Raw genomic sequence first — 15,659 nt, 5'->3', positions numbered from 1 at the left:
CTTCCATTAAAAGACGAAACCGATACGAGGAGTCTTAAGCGCAAACGACCAACTGACCTGCAGATTTAAAAGGTGTCACAATTTTATCAATAAGAATGAATAAATATATAATTAAATAACGGGTTAACTTTCTTTTTTTTAAATAAATGTATATAGTGGTATTGGCTTCTAAATACTGTACTGGGGACAGTGTTTGTAAAGACCAACAAAAGGGTTGCGAATAAGCTGACAAAGCTGTACCTGGAAAGCATTGTTGAACGGGACTTGAGAGCTCTCTTCTGCTTCTTAATTTGCGCTATAACCGCTTACGCGATTTTGGTCGAGTTTAACAAAGCGCGCCAGTCGTTTCTTTATCGTGCTAACCGGCGCCAGTTGGACACACCAAGTGAAGCCAAATCCTTCTCCACCTGATCTTTCCAACGCAGAGGAGGCCTTTCTCTTCCTCTGCTACCACCAGCTGGTACCGCATCGAATACTTTCAAAGCCGGAGCGTTTGTATCCATTCGGATGACATGACCGAGCCAACGTAGCCGCTGGATCTTTATTCGCTGCGCTATGTCTATGTCGTTGTTAAGCTCATACAGCTCATTGTTCCATCGTCTGATATATTCGCCGTTGCCAACGCGCAAAGGTCCAAAAATCTTACGCAGAATCTTTCTCTCGAACACTCCAAGCGTCGCTTCATCGGATGTTGTCATCGTTCAAGCTTCTGCGCCATACGTTAGGACGGGCATGATGAGAGTCTTGTAGAGTGTTAGTTTTGTTCGTCGAGAAAGAACTTTACTGCTCAGTTGCCTACTTAGTCCAAAGTAGCACTTGTTGGCAAGAGAGACTCTTCGTTGGATTGCATTGTTATCGGTGTTAATGCTGGTTCCTAAATAAACGAAGTATTTTACAACCTCGAAATTATAACTGTCAACAGTGACGTGGTTGCCGATACGCGAGTGCGCCGACTGTTTGTTTGAAGACAGTAGGTACTTCGTTTTTTCCTCGTTCACCACCAGACCCATTCGCTTTGCCTCTTTATCTAGTTTGGAGAAGGCAGAACTAACAGCGCGGTTGTTAAGGCCGATGATGTCAATATCATCGGCATACGCCAGCAATTGTACGCTCTTATAAAAAATTGTGCTTGAGCGATTAAGTTCTGCGGCTCGTACGATGCTCTCCAAAATCAGGTTAAAGAAGTCACAACACAGCGAGTCACCCTGCCTGATTCTGACGGCGCTGCTGCTGTTGAGCAACGTCATCTTACATAGCCGTATTAGTTTTCCGGGGATACCAAATTCAGACATCGCGGCATACAGGTAACTCCTTTCCGTACTGTCGAATGCAGCTTTGAAGTCGACGAAAAGATGGTGTGTGTCGATTCTCCTTTCATGGGTCTTTTCCAAGATTTGGCGTATTGTGAATATTTGGACGATGGAACACTTTCCAGGTCTGAAGCCACACTGATAAGATCCAATCAGTTGGTTGACGGTGGGCCTCAGCCTTTCACACAATACGCTCGCGAGAACCTTATAGGCGATATTTAGAAGACTAATCCCGCTCTAATTGGCACAAATTGCAGGCTCGCCCTTCTTATGGATTGGGAAGAGCACACTTAAATTCCAATCGACAGGCATCCTTTCATCCGACCATATTTTGCATAGGAGCTGATGCATGCACCTTACCAGCTCCTCGCCGCCATGTTGGAATAGCTCAGCCGGCAGTCCGTCGGCGCCCGCGGCTTTGTAGTTCTTTAGCCGCGTTATCGCTATTCTCACCTCGTCATGATCGGGTAGCGGAGCGACAATTCCGTCGTCAGCGATTGGGGTATGGGGATCTTCACATTCTCGGTGACATGCGCAGCTGTCACTGTTTAATAGGTTCGAGAAGTGTTCTATCCATAATTTAAGATTGTTCTGTACGTCAGTCACCAGATCATTTTCTTTATTCTTACAGGAAAACGCCCCGGTCTTAAAACCTTCTGTAAGCCGCCGAACTTTCTAGTAGAATTTTCGGGCGTTGTTCCTATTGGCCAGCATCTCAAGCTCCTCGCACTCACGTATTTCGGCCTCTCGTTTCTTCTGTCGGATAATACGTCTCTCTTCTTTTTCAGCTCTCTGTAGCGATCCTACATGGCTCGCGTTGCGTTCGATCGCAGCGTGGCTCTATAGGCGGCATCCTTTCTTTCTGCGGCAGCAGGACATCCCTCGTTGCTCCATTGTTCGTGCATGCCGGTTTGTTGGGCAGTACTCTCTGAGAGCAGGAGTGAGAGTCGAGTGGCGAATCTTCTGGCTTCCTGTTGTGATTGCTGCTTTTCGATGTCGAACATTCTTTGCGTTGGTAGATGCACGTTTTTTGCTGCACAGAGGCGTGTGCGCAGTTTGGCTGCAACAACATTAGCGATATGTTAAGAAAACGGGCTTTGATGCGTATTGGTGCGAGACGCTCGTCCACCGGAGTGAACGACAGTACTTGGCGACGAAGTCTCTCTCCCACAAGAAATCCAACACCGAATTTGCGCTTCTTTACATGAAAGCTGTAGTAAACGTCACAAGGTCCTACTCTTTTCTTGCCTTGCCCCGTCCATCGCATCTCTTGGAGGGTAGTGATGTCAGCCTTTACTCAACCAGCCGGGCAGTGGCACATTCCCCATTGAGGGACCGGATATTCCAGGTGCATGCCCTCAAATCGTAATGCTTATTTCGTTTGCAGTGGTCGTCATTAGTATAGGGAGGTCTCATCCGAAGCTTTTTTAAACTTTTCATTGGGGGGGATTTTTAAGTGGCGGGTCCCAGACCGAATGCACAACCAGCTATCCTGGAATGTTTTGCCTTCTGATGTCAGCTCACTCCCAAACGGGTGTTCGGAAGCTACCCAGAGGATACGTGGGCTAATCCCGGTCGTTGGGAGCTTCTTGAACCATATGCAGAAGAATCGTCCTAGCAATTCCCAAGTGAATGGCGATCAGTAACTTTCCCCACTTGCGTGGACTTCTACACATGGGACTTGAGAGCTACTGTCATGATAAATGGGAGAAAGGCTCACAAAGCAAACTTAAGGTAACGAATTTCTTTTTCATCTCTTTATTTTCCCAGATACTTGGTTTTGATGTTTGTTGCCTGGACACGGGCGAAACTATTTAATTATATCAACTCACATTATGTGCTGATTTCTGCGGGGAAAGTTGATATTTACGACCAATACAAAATTTTGATACATAGAACTAACTTGACCAATTATGAAGCCATAGCGTCGGGGACACAAGGACTGATTGCACAGTGCCCATTGTCTCTTGCGAAATAATTGCTTCAGGAAGACGCCAACCAAATTCTTGCTTTGCTAGAAACCATTAAGACCCATCATCGGTACTCACGTTGTATTAACATCCTGGCCACCTCACTTAAATATATCACTGGGACACCTGACTTTGACGATTTTAATGAGGTAGAAACCAAAGAACGTGAACTTATAGAGTCTAACGAACGGCAGATTGTAATTAACACACAGCTCCAAGCAAGAATAAATAATCTGACACTAACAATAAATAATTTGTTAACAATAACGAAAGAAACAGTTGTGGATACAGGTCAATTATTTGGGTTAGCCATGGCAAGAAACAGGGCGGAAGACCTCACGAATATTGTTCATTCGGTAACGTTGGGAAGACACAGTATAATCAACACTATTATTGAAGTGAAAACTTCTTTAGAATCGTTGGGAGTGATTTGAGGAAAAGTGAAACGAAAAAGCGACCCTCTTGGCTACGAAGCGTTATATTATATGTTAATATAAACGTAGCGACGAACTAAATAAAAATAACTTTTATTTTTTCTTGTGATTCGAACCAAGGATTTTGGATCGGAAGCTCACATTGCTAGTCGCTCGGCTACCGCGCCATGCTGTCGTCGCTGGCCTGAAAGTTATTTAGTTACGAAGCGTTATATTATATGTTGATATAAATATTATATGTTGATATAAATAATTTTTGTGAGCGTGTAATTCTCAAAAGGTTTATTAGAAAATCTATTGACTAGGTAGTGTGGTATCTGTTCTTATCAGCTTAACATCTGATAGATCCTCCATCGGAGAACAACAAATGTTAAACTGATTTTTGGAAATGGACGGAGTGTTTTAGGGACTTGCTCTCCACCTCTGCCACGGGTTGGCCCGGTATTGCAGTAGCGCCGGGATTTCGGCCTTGAATAAATACAAGAAGAAATATACTAATACATTTAGCTTTGGTGGGAAGAGGCATAAATTTTTATATGAATACAAGTAGACGAAAATGGATTTTTTTTTTGAAGTGAAAACTTCTTTAGAATCGTTGGGAGTGATTTGAGGAAAAGTGAAACGAAAAAGCGACCCTCTTGGCTACGAAGCGTTATATTATATGTTGATATAAACGTAGCGACGAACTAAATAAAAATAACTTTTATTTTTTCTTGTGATTCGAACCAAGGATTTTGGATCGGAAGCTCACATTGCTAGTCGCTCGGCTACCGCGCCATGCTGTCATCGCTGGCCTGAAAGTTATTTAGTTACGAAGCGTTATATTATATGTTGATATAAATATTATATGTTGATATAAATAATTTTTGTGAGCGTGTAATTCTCAAAAGGTTTATTAGAAAATCTATTGACTAGGTAGTGTGGTATCTGTTCTTATCAGCTTAACATCTGATAGATCCTGCATCGGAGGACAACAAATGTTAAACGGATTTTTGGAAATGGGCGGAGTGTTTTAGGGACTTGCTCTCCACCTCTGAAAATTGAATTTTTTCCAAGGTGAATTCATACACTAAGCTAAGTAAAACGTTTCGTAATTTAATTTTATGTTGACATCCAAATGTACACGGCGGAAGAAAAAAATAACAAATCAGCTGTGTTATTGCTACCACCTCCAAAAGATGCGCCTTGATTTTTCATATAAAAATTATAAATATCATCACTTGTGACAACTGTACCCAGTCGGTCGACAGTGTGTGAATCATCTTTAAATTCTGCAAGAATACCCTAACCTGCGCAGCGCACAGTAAAATCGACACAAAGCTGAGCGCAGAGCGCAGAGCACAACCGTACAAACACACTAACGTACATACATACATATATACGCTCGAATACATTTTCTTACTGTGCTCAACCAAGGCTGGTAGTCATGCACTGTGGCGATATGAACGCACAAATGCACATACACAGGCACGAACATGAAATCAAACAGCTCGCCGTGTTTAAGTGAATCGGTATAAATATTTCGTACATTAATTTTTGTGAGCGTGTAATTCTCAAAAGGTTTATTAGAAAATGTAATGACAAGGTAGTTTGTTGGTTGTGTATGGTTATCGCTTCTCGGCCTTATGGCTAAGATCAAAGTGATCAAATGGGCGGAGTGTTTTAGGAGCTTGCTCCACCTCTGCCACGGGTTGGCCCGGTATTGCAGTACCGCCGGGATTTCGGCCTTGAATAAATACAAGAAGAAATATACTAATACATTTAGCTTTGATGGGAAGAGACATAAATTTGTATATGAATACAAGTGGACGAAAATGGAAGAAATTTGTAAGTCTGTTTCTTCGGTCCGTTTGGGTATTTTTTTTGACAACATCGAAACCAAAGCATTTGTATCATATTTTATTTATCATAAGCCACTCGTACATTTGTTGAAATTGAAAACATTGAGGATGAATAATGATAAAATGAAGAAAATAAAATATAAACTTTATAGCAATATTATAATGAACCTATAATTATCCCGCTCCTAATGCTGCTTTCGTCTTATTCTCTCTCAGTTTGTTTTACGGTACTGGTATTTTTTTTTTATTATTTTTATATCGAAGACACTAAAACATTACTATTTGCTGAACACTTTGCTAACGTTACTAGAAGTGATATTTTAACAGCCTCCAAACTTAGAATATTGCATGATAATGATTATATATATTTTCTAATTAAATATCCTAAAATTTGTAAAATTTGTAAGGCATTTGCCTGTAATTCATGATAAAAAGATAATTCAGTTAGAAACAGAGATAGCAGCGCATTGCAACGCCGATTACCAACCTCTTAAAGGCTGCAAAAATGCCACAAATCTAGCATTCTGCCAGCCACTTGTTTCAGCATCATGCGTGGATCAATTACTTAATCGAAATTCAGCACAGTGCAAAACCACTTCAGTGGACCACATCGCCGCTATCAAAGAAATTGACGATGGCTTAATAGTGGTGAATGATCGCTTAGTAGAAGCAGAGAATGTTAATGCAATGAGAAGGAGCAAATGTTAAATGAGCTTTTTTCGAGTTCTAATTTATAGATTCATAATAAGGTCATTTCAAATTCAATTATCTTCACGAGTGGGGAATTGCAGATATTTACCACGCGAGTGACGCGAGTGGAGGGTTTCTATATTTACTTACCACGCTAGGACAAGAATTCAGATATTTTCTGCGTTTACCAAACTACTGAGGAAGTTCATAAGATTTTTCGGCACACTACTAAGGAAATCGAAGCGAATAAATTTGCGATTAAGAAGGCCGCGCGGCAGTTAGTTTGTGGTGCAGAAGCTAAAGTCGACGGAATTATTCGTTTTGTTTTTTGGCACGTATATAATTCAGGTTCAAGTCCTGAAGTCATATTTTTTTTCTTACACATTTTTTTTTACAATTCAAACCAGGAAAGTTTGGTAAAATTTTTGAGTTTATTTTAATTAAAATTTCTTTAAAATACTGTTTTTTTTTGTATTTTATAAATGGAAATTTCTTTTCGGTATAAAATAGTTCATACTGGATATGACCTGACTTTTATATAAATCAATCAAAACAGAAAATATGTACATATATCTATAATCTATTTCATCAAATCCAAATTATATTGATGAGAAAATATCATTATAATATCCGTCCAGAAAGCCAAACGCGCATACACACATGCATATTCATATAATTACGCAAACAACCCAGCAAGAATAGTGGTGGTCAGGTTACCCTGCACATGACCGCCACGCGTGGTCGTTAAACTGTCACTAGCCCCGCCCCTTTACAATCACTTTGTTAAAAGCGTTGGGAAAATTGTGCCAAATTTTTTGTGTACGTGTGATTTTTTATCCCTTCATACATATGGATTCGTTTGCCAGTGCCAGTTTCATATAAACGTAGCGACGAACAAAATAACTTTTAGGCCAGCGGCGACAGCACAGCGCGATAGCCCAGCGGCTAGCAATGTGGGCTTCCGATCCGAAATCCTAGGTTCGAATCACAAAAAAATTTTTTTTTTTTTTATACATTTATTTCATTTTGTTTTATGATATGTTTATGAGCAGATTTTTTTCATGGTAGAAATACACTCGGTGTTTTGCCATTGCCTGCTGATGGGCGACCGCTATTAAAAAATGTTTTTATTAATTTTGCTTTCACCGAGATTCGAACTAACGTTTTCTCTGTGAATTCTGAATAGCAGTCACGCACCAACCCACTCGGCTACGGCGTTTGTTTAATTAGACTGATTTAAAAATGAGCAAAAATATATGAATGAAATTTGCTTACTGCTTACATATTTGCCAAAGGTTGACAATTTGATTCTCGGCCTACTTTGATATCAAAAAGAGAGAAAAGATATCTTTTTGACTTATTGCTTTGACAGCCACTTGCCGTTTTTTTTGTTTTTTTTTTTTCTATTGATGCAAAAATGAGAAAAAATATATGAATGAAGTTTGCTTACTGCTTACACCTTTTCCAAAGGGGACGGAGCATCAAAAAAAAAAGTCGATTTCCAAAGAAATACGAGTGCATATGTGTTTGTAACATATAAAAAAGTGTAATTGTGTTAGAGCTTCGGTCACGCAGGTTTTGCTGGGAAACTTTCAACTAACGCAGAATATGTGCATATAAAACTGCGAATCGAATAAATGAGTGATTTAGAAAGGATCATTAATAGATGTAGATTAGCGCGATCGTGAAAGACGGGTCGTATATGCTGTACATCGTCTCATAATTGACTCAGGTTCAAATCCTGTGCATAGTTTTTTGTTCGATATTTTTATTTCATTTTTTATATTTGGTTTAATTGAAATTGATTTAAAATAGTGTATTCAGGTTTTTCTAATACCAGTTATTTAGAAATTTATTTTCTATATAACATTATTCATTTGAATTGATTTATATGTAAAACAGCCATAAAGTCAATCATATGAATATGCATTCCTATATTTAATCTCTTCAGTCAAATCTGAACTACTTACATACACATATTGATGAGAAAATATTCTAATATCCATGGATGCATCCAGAAAGCCAAACGCGCATACACGCATATGTATACAAATATATACAAACCTTCAACGAACGCAAAATGTATGCATATAAAAAACAACAACTGCGACCGTCTTCTTGTCCGGCAGTGAAAAGTTGGGATATGTATACCCTATGAGCAAAAAGAACCGGGAAGGTGATGTTGACTGTTTCCTTCGATTGCCAAGGCATAGTCCACCATGAGTACCTTCTATCGGGCCAGACAGTCAATAGAGAATATTATTTATCTGTTTTCAAACCTTAGAGAGATGCTGTGTGTTGCAAACCGCCGGAAATGTGAGCAAACAATTCTCAGATTTTGCATGATGATAACGCGCCATCGCACTGATCAAAGAGAATACAAATCGGCCTGCCGGGGGTGTTTGGAGGACTGGGTTAAACGTTGGCACATGTGTGTAGCTTCAGACGGGTCATATTTTGAAGGAGATAATATAAATTTACCTTAAATTTAACTCTGTTTTGTTTAATTTAAACATTCCCGGTACTTTCTGATCATAAGGTACGTATATGCGGCTTTGCGGACAGCAATGTGTGATTCGCTGGAAGTCGCATTAACTCGCGACTGTCGCACAGTTAGAAGACATATTTACATACATATAAGGGTGCATACATACATACGGAGCCGCGGCCACTCGACATGACAAAAATTTAAGATTTATCAAATATTGGCAAATAATTCCTCGCGAAATATTCCAATATTGACTATTTTCGAATGGTCGCGAATGAAATTGAAATATGAGCTCTAACTTATGAATGAACTTTTTGTTTTTGTTCTGAATTGTTCAGCGCCGTCGCTGATAGAATCATGGCCGCTGCGACTGCGTCTACGAATGTATTTTGTTTTTGTAGTCGCTAGGCTTAGATTTTAGCTTTGGGCGACATGCGCATGTGAGGTATGTGTTTTTGTTGTGTTCTAGAACATTTTAGAATGTGTGGTGGCAAAGCGGCCATCGCGTTGTGCTTGCTGTTGCTTTTGCGTCTATCAAAGTATTGTGTTTTTGTAAGTACAATATTAGGAATATCGACTGGTGAAAGACAAAAGTGCACGGAAGCAAGAAGGGAGCGCTGTGCTCGCGCATATGTATATGTATGCTTGAATGTATGAACGTGCATGGATGTAGTAACATATGAATACAATTATTTTGTAGGAAGTTTAGAAGGCAAGTAGGTATATATGTACGTATGTATATGTGCTAGGACATAAAGTAGGTATATATACATACATAGAGCAGAATTGTTTTTGCACTTGTTAGGAAGAAACTCGTTCACTAGTGCGTATGTGTATTTGATTTCTTGTAAGAATGTGATGTGGTATGACATGAGTACATACATAAGTCAAGGTTATTTGGGCATACTTGCATATGTGATATGATGTTCTTGCGCTTGTGCATTATTGTTTTTCATATACAAATGTACATACATACATATGTATGTAAATGCTGTCGAATACATAAACTATAAATTGACATACAATATAAAATAAGTGTTGATTTATCTTAAACCGTTCTTCTTTTCTGAATGCAAATACCTCCTATTGACATGTACATACATATTATGTACTTATGTATATTTCATATACCATCATTTATTTACATATAAAGTATACGTTCATTTATATACATATGTGTGTAATGAAAAACTTCATGAATTACTTTCAGAACTTTATTAAAATTTATTCGCGTCGCGCACATGTACAAAACCTTTTGTTCACAACGCAGGCGCAGAAATAAACGCTCTGCGTATTTATCCTCCCCACGTGACTCGCCATCAATTCTCGGCACAAATTTTTTTTTTCGTTTTTAAATTTTTTTTTTTAATGTAATCGTAAAAAAATTTGTAATACATTTTATGTATCCGCTTATCATTTCAAAAGTAACAAAATGGTCAAAAAATAAGCATTCGAAGAAATAAACGCACCGCCTATTTTTCCTCGCCACATGTTAGACTCGAGTTCAATTCCCGGCGCAAACTTTTTTTTATAAATTTTTTTTTTAAATCGTTTTTTTTTTAATGTAATCGTAAAAAAAATTGTTATACATTTTATGAATCCGCTTATCATTTCAAAAGTAACAAAATGGTCAAAAAATAAGCAGTCGAAGAAATAAACGCACCGCCTATTTTTCCTCGCCACATGTTAGACTCGAGTTCAATTCCCGGCGCAAACTTTTTTTATTAATTTTTTTTTTCGTATTTAAATTTTTTTTTTTAATGTAATTGAAAAAAAAAATTATGTAATAAATTTTACGTATTCGCTTATTATTTCAAAAATACGAAAATAGTAAAAATTCAATTGGTTTAATGTCGAGGTGAGAAATGTGTTGTGTGTTGAGGTGAAAGATATGTGGTGTTTCTAATTTTTGTGTGGGCAAAAGTCAGTGAGGTGTCTATAAACTCGGTGTGCTAAATGACCTTATTACAAATCTTTCAAATCTCAATTGTACTAAAAAAAGCTCACAGTAACATTTGCACCTTCTCATTGCATTAACATTCTCTGGTAGAAGTCCCAGAGGGAACAAACTCAAGAGTCACTATAAAAGGCAATCTTTCGATAATGTTTGAAGGGAACGTTACTATAAATGGTAAAAATTTTGTCAGCTGGAAAAAGGTGGTACAATCGCGCCCCGAAGCCCCTCCGGCAACGACAATCATGTTTACGGACCATGCAAGAACACCATCTTTCCTATATCGTGAGGAAATTCATGCCAGAAACTTAAGGCACATCTCATCATTGCAACAAGGAATCGCAACAAAGCACCAGATATCAAACAATTCGTTGGGTATAGTTGCAACTGCAACTGCATTTGTGCTTAAAGCTTATCTTTGGTCTAAACGGCACCGGAAGTTAGCCATTATAGAGGTGATAAGAAACACAGGAACTTCCACAACGTCCGATGTATAATTGGCTACCGAGGACGGCCGCTTTTAAAAGGCGGAGTAGTTAACGCCGGCTACGTGCTTATTCATAAAAACTTGCAAACTCCTTTGGTGGCTGATACTTGTCATTCCAACTTATTTTGAAGTAATAAGAAACTGCACCGGCTTATATGCTGCTACAATAACAAGATGTGCTACGTCAATATCAAGGGCAGCTACCCACACATTATTTTCCCACAAGAAATGCTGACGATAAGTCTGCTCTTTGAGAATGCCATGCAAAACATTAAAACAAACAAAACGACATGTTGAATTGCATTAAGGGGTTACGCCACTCTAGCTACTGTAAAAAAGCAGTTTTTTAAGGATTTTTTTTACATTGAAAGAAAGGTGCTAGGAAAAAACTTTTTAAGTATATTATTAAGCATGTATTTAAGTGTAATTACAAATATTTTTATTGAAAAATATTACAAAATGGCGCCTTTGGAGTGAATCTCTGAACGCGCCCTGCGAAAAAGGCACTTCACGGCACGCAGTACAACTGACGTAAATGTCCACCTAAACCAAATTAAAAACATTCTTCTCAATCGACGTGAGTATAGCTGTAGAAATACGTACGGGATTTTAGAAATATTGAAATTTGTGTATTTTGCAGATGTTTGAAGTCAAAAGTAGAATTTTTCGTCTAAAATGGAACCGTTAATTGTTTATAAAAATTTTTCTAATTAATTAATAAAAAATCCGTACGTATTTCAGTGCGGAATAATGTTCTAAAGATCCTTGTACAATTACAAGTGAAAATATTAAAAATTGTTTGTGTTATGCTGCTTGCCGTTTTGAAAAATCACGTTTTGAGATAAACACGGTTTAAATTTGAATAGTCGGTTCAGAGACGTCAGAGGCGCTCGCGCAAAAGTGCGAAATATTAGAGATAAACATTTTTTTCACGCATAGGACTTTTTGTTTTATATTCTAAAGAGTTTAAAGCATCTTTTAAGCAAAAAAAAAAATTTCGATATTTTGAAAATCCTAGAGTGGCCTAACCCCTTAAACAACTGTGTCAATATCGGATGCGCTGGCAGAGGCAATGACGCCAGCGCAGCAACGAAAGAAACGATAGATAGAGTAGTAGTAAGTTAGAGCAGGGTAGAGTAGAGATCAGTAAATAATAATGTTCATGGTTTCGGTTATGTAATTAAAAATTTTAGATCACTCTTTGGCAGGCTCGCGACTGTAACTATTAATTAAGCCGGATACACGTCTTCGATTTTAACAATTCAAAAATATGGATCAAGGAACCTGTATCAAATTTTGTATGAAAAATATTAACTGTGTCATACATTGTTTATCGGTGGTACAACAACAGACGAAAAAGTTGATGAAGTGAAGAAAAAGGTATTGGCCAATCACGAACCACCATTCGATTTTCTTCAATGATTTAAGCATGAGACGGGTCGCCGCAAAATTCGTACCAAAACTTCTCAATTTCGACCAATAGCAGCATCGCATGAACATTGTTAATGACATGTTGGACTCTGTCCGCGACGACCCAAATTTGCTCCAGAGGGTCATAACTGGTGACAAAACGTTGGTTTATGACCAAGACCGAAAAAAGGGCGCAAAGTCGATTGCAGGGCTGTTGTGCATCATGAGTTCTTGCCACAGGGTAAAACGGTCAATAAGGAATATTACCTGCAAGTTATGCGCAATTTGCGCGAAGCAATCCGCCAGAAATGCCCGGATTTGTGGAAGAACAAAAATTGGCTCTTGCATCACGATAACGCCCCTGCTCACACATCGTTGCTGGTGTGCCACTTTTTGGCCGAAAACAATGCACTAAGCCATCATATTCCCCCCAGATCTGAACCCCTGTGACTTTTTCTTGTTCCCGAAACTGAAGAAGCCCATGAACGGACGACACTACGCTATGATTGACGAGATAAAGACGGCATCGAAGGAGGACCTGAACAAGATAAAAAAAAAGATTTTTTGAAGTGCTTCCAAGATTAGAAAAAACGTTGGCACAGGTGCATAATATCTCATGGGGATTACTTTGAAGGGGACAAAATAGATATTAATGAATAAATAAATAATTTTGGGAAGAACACAAAATTTGCCATACTTTTTGAGCACACCTCGTACATGAACAGCTCTAGCTGGCTGTAGCCTGTGAGAGGCCTCATAGTGGTATAAAAACGGCACTTTAGTGCTACTTGGGGAGAGCCTGAGTGATACTTAAGTCATTTCGCCTACCTACCTAAAAAATAACTAGTTCAGAAATCTAAAAAAACTCCAAACTCTATTTTCTTAATAAAAATTAAGACATTTTCATTCATTAAATTGTTGAATGCATTCGCGGTATTGCTTCCGCCATCATTTTATTTTCCTGAATCTTGAAGAGCTATTTTCAGCTAGGGTATTTTAAATAATAGCAAAACAAATGATATAATCCACATTTATTTAGTAAGATAAAATATATTTTTAGAAATCATTCAATTTATCTTCTACAATGAAAGGTTTTCCGTTGTTGGTTCATGCCCAGTCATATATTCTTCCCCGATAAGAGCAGTCTAGTCAAAGCCTGCTGTCTTCGCCGATCTCGTGCCTTGCAGGTGGTACGGCTCTCCCGCCATAAGATTTTTGGGAAATGATAAACATCTTGACACTAATAAATAATATTTTCTCTCCGTGTAGCACTGCTCCACCCAGATTATTTCACATTTTTGCTAGCTTGCTTCACTTTTTGTCTCATTCGCTCTTCCCGCGGAGCTTCTGGGACTTAGATCCTGCTAGATCCCGGATTTCCATTCAGAAGTCTTCTATATGATTGAGTTGCTTGGCTGTGGCGTGCCTTTATTAAGGAGGTGTCGTTATCATCCTAAAGCAATATACAAAAGTATTAAGTAAACAATAATTTCAAAGTTATTTTATTTTACTTACTTCGTGCAAGTAAAGAGTTCTCCAATAAGAGGTGTTATTTTGATATTCAAAGAAAAATGCTATTTCTTAATATAAATGATCGGATGTTTATTTCATTATAAAGAGGAAGCTATGCCGTCTGCCATCTTTGAGGTCTTGAATCGACCCTGAGCTGTTAGCATAGACCTTTTCTTTCACGTGGCCATGAACCTTTTCGAGAGATAACATGGTCCAGAAACTTTTCTCGTAAAAGATCATTAGTTTCGTTGCTTGTGTGGCACGTAGCGCCGTCTTGTTGCAAATAAACGTTGTCCAGATCAAAACCATCCAGTTCCGGCCATAAAAAATCATTAATCATCTCTCGATAGCGGAATCCATTCACCTGTAACACCTGTTATTCGAAAACCCTTTACAATTGAAAAAACACTCGAAATTGAACTTAGCAGCTTGGCTAGTATAAGTTATTTGTTAGTGCAATATCACCGAAGGTCGCTGATCATACAGTTTTGAAATTTTACAATATTGATTTTATGGGGTTAGAGTTTAGCGATTTTTCGTTATCGCAATGCATTGTCTTAACATTTGGAAAAGTAAGTTCACTGAAGCTATATTTAACATGTTGTAAAATATGCAAAGTTGCCACCGCTTGGTTTTTATGTTGCATGACATATTTGGGATCATTTGACCTGGTACCTACGGCGCCTTTGTTTGAATTGTAGATGTGCATAATTTCTGGCTTTGAGAAGCACGAAAGTGGGAGTGGAAGTATTAGGCGGAGACAAGCGTTTTGTAGATGAATTGATTACGAAGAAAAAAGTTGCATGAGCTTTTAAATCTCCAGGCCTTGATGAGATAATTTCAAAGATATCACGGAAAGCCCGGGACTGTACCATAGCATATCCAGTGGAAATTTTCAAAGTGTGTTTAAACTTCGGTCATATTGCATATATGTAGTTGGAAACTAGTCAAGTTCGTCTTCATACCAAATGTAGGGAAGAGGAGGCATGATTCCGCGAATGATTTTAGACCAATCAGTCTTTCGTCTTTTCTTTTAAAAACTTTTGGATATACCTCTTTTTAGAAAATTCAGGAATATCAACTGCTCAACACGCTTATCTCAAAGAAAAATCATGGGAGACAGCGCTTCACGAGGTCCTCCGATCAATAGGGAGGTCTCTAGTAAATAAACATGGCAGTTTTTCTAGACATAGAAGACGCATTTAATAACATTAGCACTGATGCTTTCCAAAGAGCGATAGTAGACTTAGGGATGGACAATTATATCAGCGATTGGATTATCCCTATGCTAGAAACCAGGACCATTAGAGCTGATATGAGTAATATAAACATAACTAATGCTTCGGCGCTGTGAACAAAAAAAAATACAGAAGCGTCGGACTCAGATTAAGCGGTTATCCTGGTCAGCGTCTGTTCTCCATGTTAGAAACGGCTGAGCTCATCAAGACGGCGCGGTCTCGGGCCATCAGGATTGACCCCAGTAGGATCCTGATTATGGAATACTGGAATTTGAAGCATATCGGTATCAAGCTGAAGCAGTGAGTCTTTGTAATTTAAGGAAGC

At 38.5% G+C, this 15,659-nt stretch overlaps 1 non-coding gene and 2 pseudogenes across 1 annotated transcript; all 3 read left to right on the top strand.

The window, feature by feature from the left end:
• The first annotated feature begins 3,995 nt into the window (after positions 1-3,995).
• Positions 3,996-4,191, top strand: LOC129250942 (U2 spliceosomal RNA). Its single transcript, XR_008582868.1, has one exon. It is a non-coding gene; the product is annotated as a U2 spliceosomal RNA (small nuclear RNA).
• A 414-nt stretch (positions 4,192-4,605) lies between these two features.
• Positions 4,606-4,787, top strand: LOC129251025 (U2 spliceosomal RNA; annotated as a pseudogene).
• Positions 4,788-5,323: 536 nt separating this feature from the next.
• Positions 5,324-5,449, top strand: LOC129251020 (U2 spliceosomal RNA; annotated as a pseudogene).
• The last annotated feature ends 10,210 nt before the right edge of the window (positions 5,450-15,659 follow it).

Source organism: Anastrepha obliqua, chromosome 6 (assembly GCF_027943255.1).
Source record: "Anastrepha obliqua isolate idAnaObli1 chromosome 6, idAnaObli1_1.0, whole genome shotgun sequence".
NCBI lineage: Eukaryota > Metazoa > Arthropoda > Insecta > Diptera > Tephritidae > Anastrepha > Anastrepha obliqua.
This window is presented reverse-complemented; position numbering and strand designations above follow the sequence as displayed.